The sequence below is a fragment of the Vanacampus margaritifer genome, chromosome 1 (assembly GCF_051991255.1).
Source record: "Vanacampus margaritifer isolate UIUO_Vmar chromosome 1, RoL_Vmar_1.0, whole genome shotgun sequence".
Classification (NCBI taxonomy): Eukaryota; Metazoa; Chordata; class Actinopteri; order Syngnathiformes; family Syngnathidae; genus Vanacampus; species Vanacampus margaritifer.
The window spans coordinates 23,584,141-23,597,599 of NC_135432.1; the positions used below are offsets into that span (position 1 = coordinate 23,584,141).

Here is a 13,459-nt window from a genome sequence, read left to right on the forward strand (position 1 = left end):
TTCTATTCCCTAGTACAAGAAAGAACGTTTGGTTAAAAAAAAAAGAGGCATTATTCTTCAGACACTGTTTTTAAAAGAAACAACTGACTAGGGGTGTGCCCAAAAAAAAATCGGTTCTCATTTGGTACGATTCAGAATCGATTTTAAATGTCCCAAAATCGATTTTATTTGAATTATTTTATACTGTCTTGCTTTTATTTGGAGCGCTGTTCATGTTGTACCCGGTTTGGCCACTGAGGGGCAGTGTGGTTCCACGCGGTCTAATACAATGTTAAGTTGTACCCACATTAGAGAGTAGAAGGAAAAAGTCACAATCAAGTTATTCCAATAAAAGTTTGTTTGTTTTTTCCAGCGTGGAGCCGTTCTTTTGAGTGATAAAAGTGCCGCGCTAATTAGCATTAGCAAGTCAGACTGGAGTAGATCATTACAATTCCTTGCACATCTATAGATTGAAGCAAAAAGCATTGTCAATCAAAAACGCACTTAATCGAAAATCGATTCTGAATCGAATCACAGACCCAAAAATCGGAATGGATTCGTGAGACATTCAAAGATTCTCACCCCTACAAATCACTTTATAAAACGTGACAAACTAAACACAAATCAGCAATGATCTGCGCAAAACAAGTCAACGGAAATCAGTGTGTTTCGCTCCACTTCAACACGACGAGTACAAATAAAGATCTAACTCTCAAATAGCCACCTTCCTTTAAATAAGCACATTGTACCCTCTGCAGTCGACGAAACAAACGCTACGCTGAAGAAAGCCGACGTACCAGGTAAGAAGCCACACAAGCACAAGGAAGGAAAAAATGTCAACTCCAAAATGAAAGAAACTTTGGTGTCAGCCAATAACCATTTTGCTGTCTACTGCGGTAACAAAAACCCAGAAAACAGCTGAGCCGTGATTGGTCGTTACCTGAGCGCTTAGGCACTGTGATGTCACTGTCAGCCAACTGCAAGTAACAAGATGGCCGCCCTCTGCGATGGATAAAGCCTAAACACAGCATTTTGATTAATATTACGTTGGTGGAATATGAAAAAAGCAACAAAATCCACCCATTTTTTATCCATCTGTGGGGGCGACCATTTTGCCACTTGCTGCCGACATCACAGTTGCTCAGGGTTCAGGTAACGACCGATCAAGGCTCACCTGTTTCCTGAGTTTGATCAGGTGACATTTGCAAGCTGAGCCGTGAATGGTTCGTTACCTGAGCCCTGAGCAACTTTGATGTCATTTTCAGTCAACAGCGAGTGGCAGGACAAGACAAAATACAACATGTTATGGTAAAAAACATTTTTGACTGGTCTTCCGCTCTCAGTAAAATTTGTGGCAAAACTGATGTAAAAATGTCAGCAATGACAAGTTTGAGTGAAACGTATGCCATGCTCAAGAAAAAATGCTTTGTCTAATTGGCATTATCAAATATTGGTACTTGGTATCTTGACTACTCAAATGTAAAGTAGGCCTACTTGGTGCATCCCTAACTGAAGAGCACTTTAACTCATTCCCTCCCAGCCTTTTTCACTGAAGCAATCCCCTTCACTCATGGCTGTTGTACTGGATTTTGACTGATTTTGCAAGGCCCACAGAATATTGTGTTCTATTGCTATTAAAAATAATAATAATAATTGGAACCAACCAAAAGAAAGATTAAAGTCTCTTCTTTCATCGGGAAAAAAAGTACATTTCTATCTGTTTCCGTTTTGCAACAATTAGCATTAGAATATAGCTAAGTTTCATCATTATTCACAAATCTATTTTGAGTTGTGAGTAATTGAGTTTTTTTTCTTCAACATGTCCCTGGTTGATATCTTTTGCTCCAATGCCACCTGTTGGCCGTTTGTGTAATAACTATTTATTCAACCGTTCTTTGCAGTTGAGCATCAAAGCCATCTGTATGCTCTAGCATTAAAAAAAAACATTTAAAAAACTTATAAATACGTCTTTGGGAAACTTAAAACATTTAAAATAGAACATATTTATACGTTTTATGGGAGCAAATTAGTTAAGTGTAACCAACATATAAAATGAAAATGAATCACTTCTCAACTGTTTATGAAAAATAAATAATAATAATACATTTCATTTATAATGCACTTTACATTTCAAAGAAATCTCAGTGCTAAATTAGTTAATGTGATTAATAATAAGACTAATTAAACCATGTGTTTATGGTGGAATTGGGTTTTTGAGACTTTGGATCATTCAAATTGACCCAGGAACGTTACTGCAGGGGCACCATAAGAGTAGTCCTGTCACTACTGTCATATTTTTAGAATCGATTAATCTACCGATTATTCAATCGATAATTGACTAATCAGATTCATTTAAATTTTGCATGAAAGTGTATTAAAAAAAAGCATTTTTCCCATGATTACTGTTTATTAACCAGTGTTTATTTCGTACTTCGTATCTGTATAGTGATTTAAAAAAAAGGGGGGGGGGGCGGGGGGCATTGATATTGTACTATGCTACCGATTACTTTCTAAACTAAAAACAGATATTTGCAAATCTCTTATTTTAATTAAACATAGAAGATAATCAATCTTCTTTCATGAATGACTACAGAAATTAGTGAACAATTACTGTTGATAAGCTGAAATCAGAGGATTTGGACAATTTAACATAAAAAAAAATGTCTCCAGACGATTACTCGATTATTAAGATAGTTGTCGATTAATTTGATAATCGATTACTTGTCGATTAATCTTGGCAGCTCTACATAAGAGAGACAAGCAATCTCAAACTCAAAAGTATTCTTGAAGCGGTGTGACCCAATTTATATTTTTATACAGCGTATATATATATATACATATACTGTATATTTTCCCAAAATTCCTGGCAGCGCCCCTGACTGTTCCTGAAAAAACAACGTAACAACCTTCCTGTTAAGCAATGTCATACCAAAGGATTGCTTTGGCATTTTGTCTTTTTCACTGATCATTTTATCACAGAAAGCTTCATTGGGACTATACGTCTGAAATGGAAACACTTCTAAGTCATGAATAGAAAAAAAATCTAATAAAAAACAATAGAAGCTGAATGTTTTTTTTATGCCAAATTGTTACACAATTGACCAAACTACTTAATACACAGTGTAACCTTGTAAAGTCATAAGCACAGTACTGTACATTTTTGTACTTTACAGCACTTCTTGATTATAATCTAAAATCTCATGAAAAAAAAAGTATGCTGTGCCTGCGCCGCGTGACCATGTATTCTCAGTGGTGGAAAGTAACTATAAGTACAGATCCTTCAAAGTTTTGATTACAAAAACTTTGTTACTGTACTTGAGTAGATTTTTCCGGTATCTGTAATTAACATCAGTATGTATTTTCTAATGACTTTTTTACTTTTACTCCCCATTTTTGAAAGCAAAGCAGATCTCTGTTCATCTGTACTTTCTACCCATTACATTGGCAAAATGGGCTCAAGGCTGAATATGAAAAGGATGCAAAAAAATATCTTGGGAGTTTTTTAAAGTGAAAAAAAAAATCCGGGACAGCGTCGACCAAAGACGTCACAGATTCAAAGAAACAAGATATTCCCAATCCATGGTTTTCGGAGGACTGTTTGATGCTGTCGGCTCTAAGAATGATTAATTGTGAATGTATTGTTTCTTGTCTTTTCAATTAGAGCACTTAATAAGAGAGGGAAACTATTTTGTAATGAGAATTTTCTTTTTTTTTTGTTCCATTGTGCCAATTTATTAAAACGGGAATTTAAAAACAAAAACAAAAGTCTTCTACTAAAGTATAATTCAGACTGTATGTTTTTACTTTTACTTAAGTGAGTCGAGGACCGCTTGAATTTATACAGTATAGGCCGACTGTAGTATACAGTATATAGCATACGAAGAAGAAGTTATAACATTAAGTATTCTGCGCGTCATTATTAGAAAGAGAACACATTCTCCACCTAATAACACGCAAATTACACGTAAAAGACCACCCGCAGTTCCCACAACAAAACAGGTTTGATGTCATGGTTGCTCACTCGTTTATTCACCGCAAATTCACTTGAGGAAGTCTAATTGAATAAAATCACAGCGTCCCTCTTCGCATTGGAATTGCCATTGTTCAGCGGTCGACGTACTCAGTATGAATACATTCCATGAACGGTCATTGGTACTCACCGACTGTCAATCTGTGCTCCATCTCTCGTTCATATCAACGACCGCGCCATGCGCACCGTGATGTGTCAACCACAGAGCGAAGTGCGCTCATAGTGACGCGGTGACGTCAGCGCGCCTCTTTATAAACGTGCTCGTGTCCTCAAAAACTCCGCCCAGCATCCTCTTAAAGGAGAAACGCTCCTTAAAAGTTCAAAACAAAAAACGATCAATTTAGGGCTGTTTCACCTTGACGTCACACATATCCGGTTTGCAAAACTCCAGTTGCATCACCAGCTAACACTTCTATGTCATTTGACCAAGGGAGTGATTGATAAAACAGGGTAAATGGCTTAACTTGGTTGTAGGGATGGCGTTAATCGGATACACAGCTTCTGCCATTTAACTTATTTACTGCAATTGACGACTAGAGACATAAAAAATTCATGTGAACTATTTCTATTAGTTGAACAATTTTTCATTTAATTTTTTATGGAAACCCAGATATTTTTTATTGTACATTAATAACAAATATAAAATTATCATGCGATTAATTATAATTAAACGGCCCTTATTTTTATTTTATTTTTTAATTAGGCCTGTCAGGCGATTCATTTTTTTTTAATTGTAATTAATCACATGACTTCACTAGTTAACTAACGATTAACCACAAATTTTAGATCTGTTTTAAATTTACAATATTTTTTTTTCTAGGTTTTCATACTCTTGTTAGCAAAAGTGGATATATTTTTTTTAACTAATAGAACTAGTTCAAAAGAATTTTTGACGTCTATAGCCGTCAATGGCAGTGAATGAGTTAATGGAAAAACTTTTCATTTTTCTGTAACTATACGATGCTGGCGTGGCTCGATGAACAGATCTGTCATTTGTCGTAAATAAATAATCATTTTCATACCAATTAGGTAAAACTGGAAAATTACTTTGCCAGTGATTCTCAAAGTGTGGATTCTATAGCACCACTAACCTCTGCCACTTGTGGTACGTGGACTCCCTCTACATAAAAGAATCAGTTATGTTTAACTTATTAGTATTTTTTTTAATGCATAATACATTCAAAAGTAGTGTTAATGTTTGAACTGTGCATGATGTGACAGTGTTTTACTATAATATTACCGGTAAATATGCTTTTTAGGAATAAAACCCCTTTCTTTTTTGGGTAATGAACACTTAGGCTGACCACAATACTATATTTAAATGTTGGTAATGATGGTGATACTATTAAGTGCTAAGTACTTTTTCGGTGTTACTTGTTATTGAAGCACTGATTTACTGTCATTTTGACTTTCCTAGTATTCGTGCTTGGGGTCTCCAGAAAAGTTCTGATTTTGGAGGCACGAAGATTCAATAAAATTCTGGTTACGTTGCCACTGTAGGAACTGTATTTCGGTAGCAGAGACTATCCACGCTTCACTTTTAAGGCACAGGTACATACAAAATTCTTCCTGGAACCTGGAAGAATTACGTGATCTGTCATTTCATACATGGTCCTTCTACTGGTATGCGTACGTGACTGACAAACTTCTATGACACACAGGAATCGATCCTCCTCCTCCATAAAACAAACACTCCTTGATTTTCAGTTCAGCTATGTTTACTTAGACAAACGTCAACATAGCCTTCCGTGAATCAGTCCACTTTACTCATCTCGTGAGCGATCAAGGCCTAGCTAACGGAATTAATAGCTAACTGAATTGCTACATGACCAATGTAAGTCTCCATTGGACACATGGTGTAGTAAATGTAAATGCATATAATGGGATTGGTTGTAAAACAATCGCAAAGAAAAAAAATTGTATAAATGAGTCATGCCTGTTGACTTATAGCCATTTGTGCCGCTGTTGTGGTAATGCAAAGTATATCATACACTATTTATGGCAGGTGTTTGCAAATTCCCTCCCAAAATTTGGAACATAACACATTAAATGGTAAAAAGTATGCAACTGACATGCGTTTCCATGTTTGTGACATTTTTGTTTGTTTGTTTAGCATACCGTGAGATTTTTTTTTTTTTTACTTAACTCATTCACTGCCATTGACGGCTATAGACGTCAAAAATTCATTTCAACTATTTCTATTAGTTTCACATTTTTTTCCACTTTTGTTAACAAGAGTATGAAAACCTGGGAAAAAATGATTGTACATTTAGAACAAACATAAAATGTGTTATTAATCGTGAGTTAACTATTGAAGTCATACGATTAATTACAATTTAAAAAAATTATCGTCTGACACCCCTCATTTTTTCATATTTTCTTTTTTTTAATTAGGGGCATCAGGCGATTACAATTTTTAATTGTAAATAATCACATGACTTATTTTTTGTACAATACATTTTTTCTAGGTTTTCATACTCTTGTTAACAAAAGTGGAAAAAAGGGGAAACTAATAGAAATAGTTCAAATCAATTTTTGACATCTATAGTCGTCAGTGGCAGTGAATGAGTTCTAATAGTAAAAGTTGGGAATCACTCTTTTCATGGATCAAACACCGATTGTGAATTTTGCCGTTCATTTTCTTCTACAGAACAGCAGATCACCCGTAATGGTTATAGTGCATTTTAGGTTCATGCTGAAATTTTATGGAGATCCCTAACTTTTTATGAGTTGTGTACTTCCATAATTGTACATCATTTCAAGGTGCCCTTGGTCCAATCTAAATTACATGACTCAATCGGTTGACCCCGCCCTCCACTTCTGAAAATCAGAAAAGGCGTGTAAATAGTTCAAGTGTCTCTCACCACATTTTCATTTTATCAAATCATACAAGACTTGTGAACAAAACCAGGTAGCATACTACATTTGACTGTCCAACCACATAAGACAGAAAAGGCTGAAGAAACGGATTACTTTGGCCCTGCATGTCCTCGAAACAATTAGGGTGTCTTTTAAAAAATAAAAAATAAATCAAGATTTAGGCTATTTCTCTCACATTGTGTTCAATGGAACCCACACAAGCGCAAGGAAAACATGCAAACACTTCACAGAAAGGTCCCAGCAGACCGATTCAAAAGTGGAACCTTCTTCCCGAGAGAGCTGAACACTGGGCCGCTGAACTATACAGATCAAATAAATCAATTAAAAAAAAGATACAAGATGACTCAGTGAACTAAGTTGCCCTCATCTATTTTGTTCATCTTTTCCGCTGAGCTTGCGGCAATAAAACAGAAAAACATACACAGTATATCAAGGAGTGTTTTATACCCACATATATCTTTGTTGTGTGTGTACTCATCAAATGAATATGTACAACAGTATTGCTGCAATCACCCGTTGTCCTCAGTACTCTAGTTTGTTTGCTCAAAGAATACTCATACACTTTGACAAACATGGTGTTAGTTTCACATCCTGTTGTGTCATCAGCCATCACACCATTAGAACACTAATGGTCAACCTGTAGCAGTGTTTTTCATGAACAAAACGGCAACCACAATAATGCTATGTATGATATTCTTGATTTTTCATCTTAAGGTTGATGTACTAGTACAGTTTTTGTCCTCACTGGTAAAAATGAAAATCATGTAGTTGTCTGACTAGTATGCCAAGGACAAGGAGCACACAAATGAACCTTTAAGAACGTTTTGTTGAGAGATACAAGCTGTCATTCAGTAGTGAACTTAACTCACTTCACAACAATCTATTGATTGATTCTTCAAAAAAATAGGCATCAAGCTGTTTATGGCGACTTCTAGTAGAGGTTTACTGTCAAACTAGGCATAAAAAAGAAAAAAATACACAGTGTGTTTTTAAAACAACCTTATATATTTCACTTTAAATCAGTTTAGCTTAATGCTAACCAGCAAGGAAAACACCACAAATGGGCTAATGAATAGCATTGGTGTCGTGTGTTATAATAACCCTTCAGGCAGAGCCAGCATTGATCATTGTCACTAATGGTGCAGTGGTTAACTCGCCTGACTTCCATGCAGAGTGGGTTCAATTCTCACTCAGCGGCCGTTTGAACGTGAGTGGCAAATGTAACTTGTGATTGACTGGCGACCAGCCCAGGGTGTTGTCCGCCACTCTCAAGTTAGCTGGGATATAACTCCCTCGATGGATTAATAAGAAAAGCATTGTTCAGCCAAAATATATAAACCTTTTGTAAAGGTCATAAAATGTATGCTTTAATTCAATATAACGTCACAACTAAAAGTGTCAAACATCTGTTCTGTGCTGCGTTGTGATTGGCCAGTTTTGGAGGTGTGGCTTAGATATCTCAATTCCATCACTACCCAGTATTTAATATAAAACAGAACACTGTACTAAATAAATAAAGAGGTTTATCTTGAAAGGCTAACAGGGTGTCTGGATTTTCACGCTTCTGAGGTGATACTAGATTGGACATTATCACCACATGGGCGACCGACCACGTTTGCTGCGCGGCCCTCTGTGGGCGCCTGTGGCGACCCGGGACACTCAGAGCTGTGGGGGTTGCTGTCAGGGCGGGCCGATCTCCCACTGGGCGAGGTCAAGTCATTTCCTGCTCTGAGAGCCCATGCGTCCCTCGCAGCTGTCAGTTCAGTCAGAAACCCAACTCCCACATTTGTAGCCTCCTTTCGTGTGTTTTCTTTGATAGGAGGCATTTCTGTGAAGGAGGAATTTGCTGTACAAAACGATGCCAAACAAGGATTTGTTTTTCTCAACTGTAATTCGAGGCTTGGGGTTGCTCAAAGTCCAGCATTCATGTTGACTGGGCGTACATATTCGCAGGTATCTGGCGATTGCTATGATGTGATATGGTATCCATAATAGATCAGCAAATTAGCAGCACAAATTGAAAACAGGGACTTTCCTCTGAAAAGGAACTTTTGGCGGAGCGTAATGCCATCATTTGACGGTTTCAGCTGTAGTTTTTGCAAGCACATCACGATTCGCCTATTGACATCGGAGCAACGTTGCAAAATTGTCGCATGGCAAGAAGTTATTCAGTCCCTGACTATCCACGACAAGATACTCAAACAGGATCTGTTCTTGACAAGCCACGCTGCAGACAGCCTGCTACTAACACCAGTGATGAAAACACGGAACTCTTAGAGCTTTACATTTTTCTGTCCCCCGACTGGAATTCATAAAGCTTTCTGCCCATCACACTGCTTAAGTACAATTGCTTAAAGTACAATTTACGCTTCAGGTTGTTGAGCATCATAATCTTCTGCTTGATGCCTTTGAACAACTTGAAATCAGTACAGTACAAGCTTTATTGCTCTCCAAAGAATCCGCTGAATTGAGCTTTTGTTGATGCCAAGGTCGCCCCCCCGGATAGACTTTTCCTGCCTGCTCAAGGAGCAGGGTTAGGAGGGTTACTTTTAAAATGTAATCTGTTACAGTTACAAGTTACCTGCTAAAAATGTAGTTAATAACGTTATCCAAGTACCATAATATTGAAGTAATGTAACTGGATTACTTTTGGATTACTCTAATATTGAGTATGCTCATGAAGACAAGAAGCTACAGCGCGTAGCAATGACGCTGGACTCTTAGCTCAAACTTTCGCTCCGAGTTAGTTCCAGTGAAAACCGGTCGCCATTTCCTCCTCCCGTCCGTGAAGCTTTTTCAAACTGCCCGCGTTTGGAGGACACGACTCGTCAGTTCGTTCGTTCCCACTTCGCCGAGCAGCAACGGTCCCACTCGCGCGGGCATGCACACGCTCTCTCTCACTCTGCCGCTCTGTCCCTCTCTCTCTCTCGCTCTGTCCTTCTCTCTCTCGCTCTGTCTGTCTCTCTCTCTCTCTCGCCCTCTTTTGTACTCTCTCTCATTGTAGAAATTGTAATCCCTCAAAGTAATCCCCATTTTTAATAAATGTACCTGTAATCTGATTACATGTTTTTCCCTGTAACTGTAATGGAATAGGTAGTTTTTTTTGTAATCCGATTACATAACGGCAATACATGTATTCCGTTATTCCCCAAGCCTGTCTAGGAGTTTGATGTTTTTGTCAGTGGTGTTGGTAGCAGGCTGTCCGCGGGGTATCTTGTGAAGAATAGATTGTGTTTCAAGAAACTTACCATGGACAGCGTAAATTGTACTACCTGTGCGTGTTGGAGTAGTGTGACAGCCATAAAGGTTCTCAAACTGGTTGACAACAAACAGCCATTCAAACCTAGACAAATTTGAGCCTTCAATGAAAGTCTATGATTGATTGATTGATGGATGACAGATCTTCTTAGTGCTGCCAGACAAGCAGGAACAGACTTTAACTTCAGAGGTTCCACCGTATCTGTCTTCTATCTCAAGGTGGACGAAGGAAATGTTTGTGTTAACATACGTGCTCCATGGTAAATACATCTGTGCTCAGTTGATTTGCTGACACAGTGTCACAGGGAATTCTCTTATAGAAGAACCAGCTGTGTACAAACATGTAATAGTAATTACAGCCAGACTGGTGTTTTCACAGTCTACCCACTATGCTTGCATTCCTTGCTATTCATCTCAATGTGCCTGAATTTAAATTATAACTGCAAACTTTTTTTTTCTAAAGTTCAGTATTTTAAGGATTGATTAAATAAAGATGTGTAGGTTGTAGGTGAGAGTCAAGAAACAAATCTATTGAGTTGATGAGTAATGTGATTTGCCAGGCTACAAAATGGTGAAACAAGGTGCGGCATCATCCAACACTTAAGAAACTCTCAAGTTTTTCTATCTGTGTGCTCCCACCCACCACTTCCTTCCGCCAGCTTGACATTGAACAATAATGATTTGATTCAAACTGCGCTGCCCTTTTCTGTTTTCTTTCATTCATATATAAACTTAATTCAGCCCTAGTTTATTATTACTTGCTGCACACCAATTGTTTAATCCTTTAATATATATATATTTTAAATCAGCTCTGGCAAGTAGGAGGATGCAGGAAAGAGTTGAGCTCCTCCGATGTCTGAGTGGGCTTCATAACACGACCTTTGACCTCATACCATGAGGGGATACAGCTCAGTTCAAATCAAATAATCAACCACCACCAAGAAGAGGAAGAGGAGGAGGACTGGTCGAGGATTGATGGGGCCTTTTGATCGCTGGCTATAAGGGAACAGAATGGCAAACAGTTACAATTTTCCAAAGCATGAATAACTTTCGGTATGTTGCAGGACAGTTGTTCACCACTGCAAATTATTCATACACCCATTTTACATACTGCTTATATTCATTTGTGTAACGGGTGAACTGGAGTTTATCGCAGCTGACTTTGGGCAAGAGGATGGCAAACCAACACATTTTTAAAGGATTGTTTTATGGAATAATGTAGTTGCACGTGGGAAAGGAGAGCAACAGTCAACGATAAACTTGTCTGTTTTTTTTTTGTTTTTTTTAAAGCTTGTTGTATGGATAACAGTATCCTGAAGAATTGCCTCAGCCTGTACACACAACTATGACAAAAGTGTTTGTACAGTTCCTTTTCAGCAAGAAAAAGCCACACTAGTCGCTGAAATAAAATTTCCCGCACAAATATTTTTGGTTGCTGGCGTTAGGGAGCTATTTGAAGTCGCACAAATTGTATGCTTACAGACATAATAATGACGCATGCAAAGTAAAGAACACCCACAACTCCATGTGTTTAATTGTACTCAAAGGAATGGATTTGAATGGCCCGCACATCTACAGGTATAACTTACAAATCTCATCCATGTGATATTTTTCAGTTTGACCTGTGATAGGCATCACAGTCAATATTTGCTTGTGCTTCATCTTCGCAACTTGGACTGTGGTCAAAGTCTATTTTTAATCTGATCACTTTCATCATTTGTGATGTCAGCTTCAGTATATTATTTAATTAGTGTTTCATGTCTCTGTTGCAGGGACACCTCACGTGGCTCCCCACTCATAATCTGCTGCCAATTAAACATGTTGTAATGTTACGATAACAAATACTGAATAAATTTAGGTGAAGAAATTTCAATTTTTGGGGGTAAAACTTTTTTATCAGATTTTTAAATATATAGACAAAACATCAACGAACATTTCGAGAAATTTCCATTTTAAGAAAAAAAAACAAAGTTGTAATCTTTTACAAGGACGTGTGTCCAATGTGTTTCAGATGTAAGAATAGTCAAATTTAAACAAGTGGATTTGAAAAATGAAACTTTATTCTTGTAATATTACCAAGATCATGATTTTGTTCCTGTAATACTACCTCCTTCAATTCTTCTCTTAAAGCAGGATGTAATCTTAAAATAGTACAACTTTTTGTTCTCAAAAACAAGACTTCATTCCTGTGTTCCTTGTTCTTAAAAAAACAATACACATTATTTATGCAGGATGTCAGATTTATGATACACCACAATCAGCCCAAAGCTAAGGTAAGTAGGAGTATTTTGTGTAATATGTTTGCGGCGCCTGTCATATGTATCATACAGAATGTAGGGATAGATTTTTAAACTTAATTTATTGCAAATTATTTGCAATTATAAGGTATGGCTTGTGAACCTCTGGACCACTGCTCTATTCCACGGATTAATGACGATGTCATCTCTAACTGCACTGCATTTTATTAGCAGCGGAAGAATTTGTGTGTGTGTGTTTTGCTCCCTGCTGCATAGCTCACAATCCTGGGACGTGACAAAGTAACTAGCTCCTTTCCCCTGTATTTTCTCCTTTATTCTTCCAACCTCTACTCCAATTTCTTCCTTTGCCTTACTTACTCCCGCTCCATCATTTCCTGTTGACTCACCAATGAGCAAGAACTATTATTGGACTATTAATTCAGCAGAAAATTCACCACACGCCACCACTCGCCACAGCATGTCTCTGGAAAAGAAAAAGAGAAACAGATTATGAGGAAGAATTCCAAAGAATAACCCCCCCCTGAAGCTTGCTATAACATTAAGGTGGATGGATTTTACCACAGCAGTCAATAAAGATCCAATGCTCTGGGCTGTTTGAAGGTGTGTCATAACTGATTTAAGAGGAGGAAGTGATGCCATGCTGAGGTTAAAGCCCACGTAATAGCGTGGGTAGCATATGCCTCCATGTGCGAGGGAGGGCTGTGCTGGGGCGGTGGGGGAGGCGGCGCTATCTGACAGTTGACTCATTCAAAAAACAGCTTGTGACTCATAGTGCAAGCTCCTGGAGAAAACCAGGCATTTTGTGTGTGCGTGTGTTTTGTTGTGAGGATTGAATGACTCCGTTAAGGATAAGAGAACTCCAGTTTGACTTTTGTCTTAACGTGCATGTAGGTTATACGTACTGTACTTGTATCAGACTTGATTGACGGACAGTGTAGTGTAACCCTAGTCAGGCATCAGGTCAAAGTTTGCGGTGATTCAATCATGACATCATTGTGCTACACACCCTTCTTGCCACTGCAGACCTGCGGAGCCTGTTCTAAAAAGTATCCTA

General features: G+C 37.8%; 1 protein-coding gene across 2 annotated transcripts in view; it reads right to left on the reverse strand.

Annotated features, from left to right (window-relative positions):
• Positions 1-4,262, reverse strand: part of errfi1b (ERBB receptor feedback inhibitor 1b) — a 19,021-nt gene extending 14,759 nt beyond the window's left edge. Inside the window, exons 1-2 of one of the 2 annotated variants that reach the window (XM_077585272.1) lie at positions 4,140-4,227; positions 920-997 (exon numbers count right to left, since the gene is read on the reverse strand). The gene's annotated coding sequence lies outside the window, so the exon portion shown is untranslated. Of the gene's footprint in view, positions 1-919; positions 998-4,139 lie in introns of both variants that reach the window. The other variant, XM_077585271.1, reaches the window with a different exon arrangement.
• Positions 4,263-13,459: the final 9,197 nt, after the last annotated feature.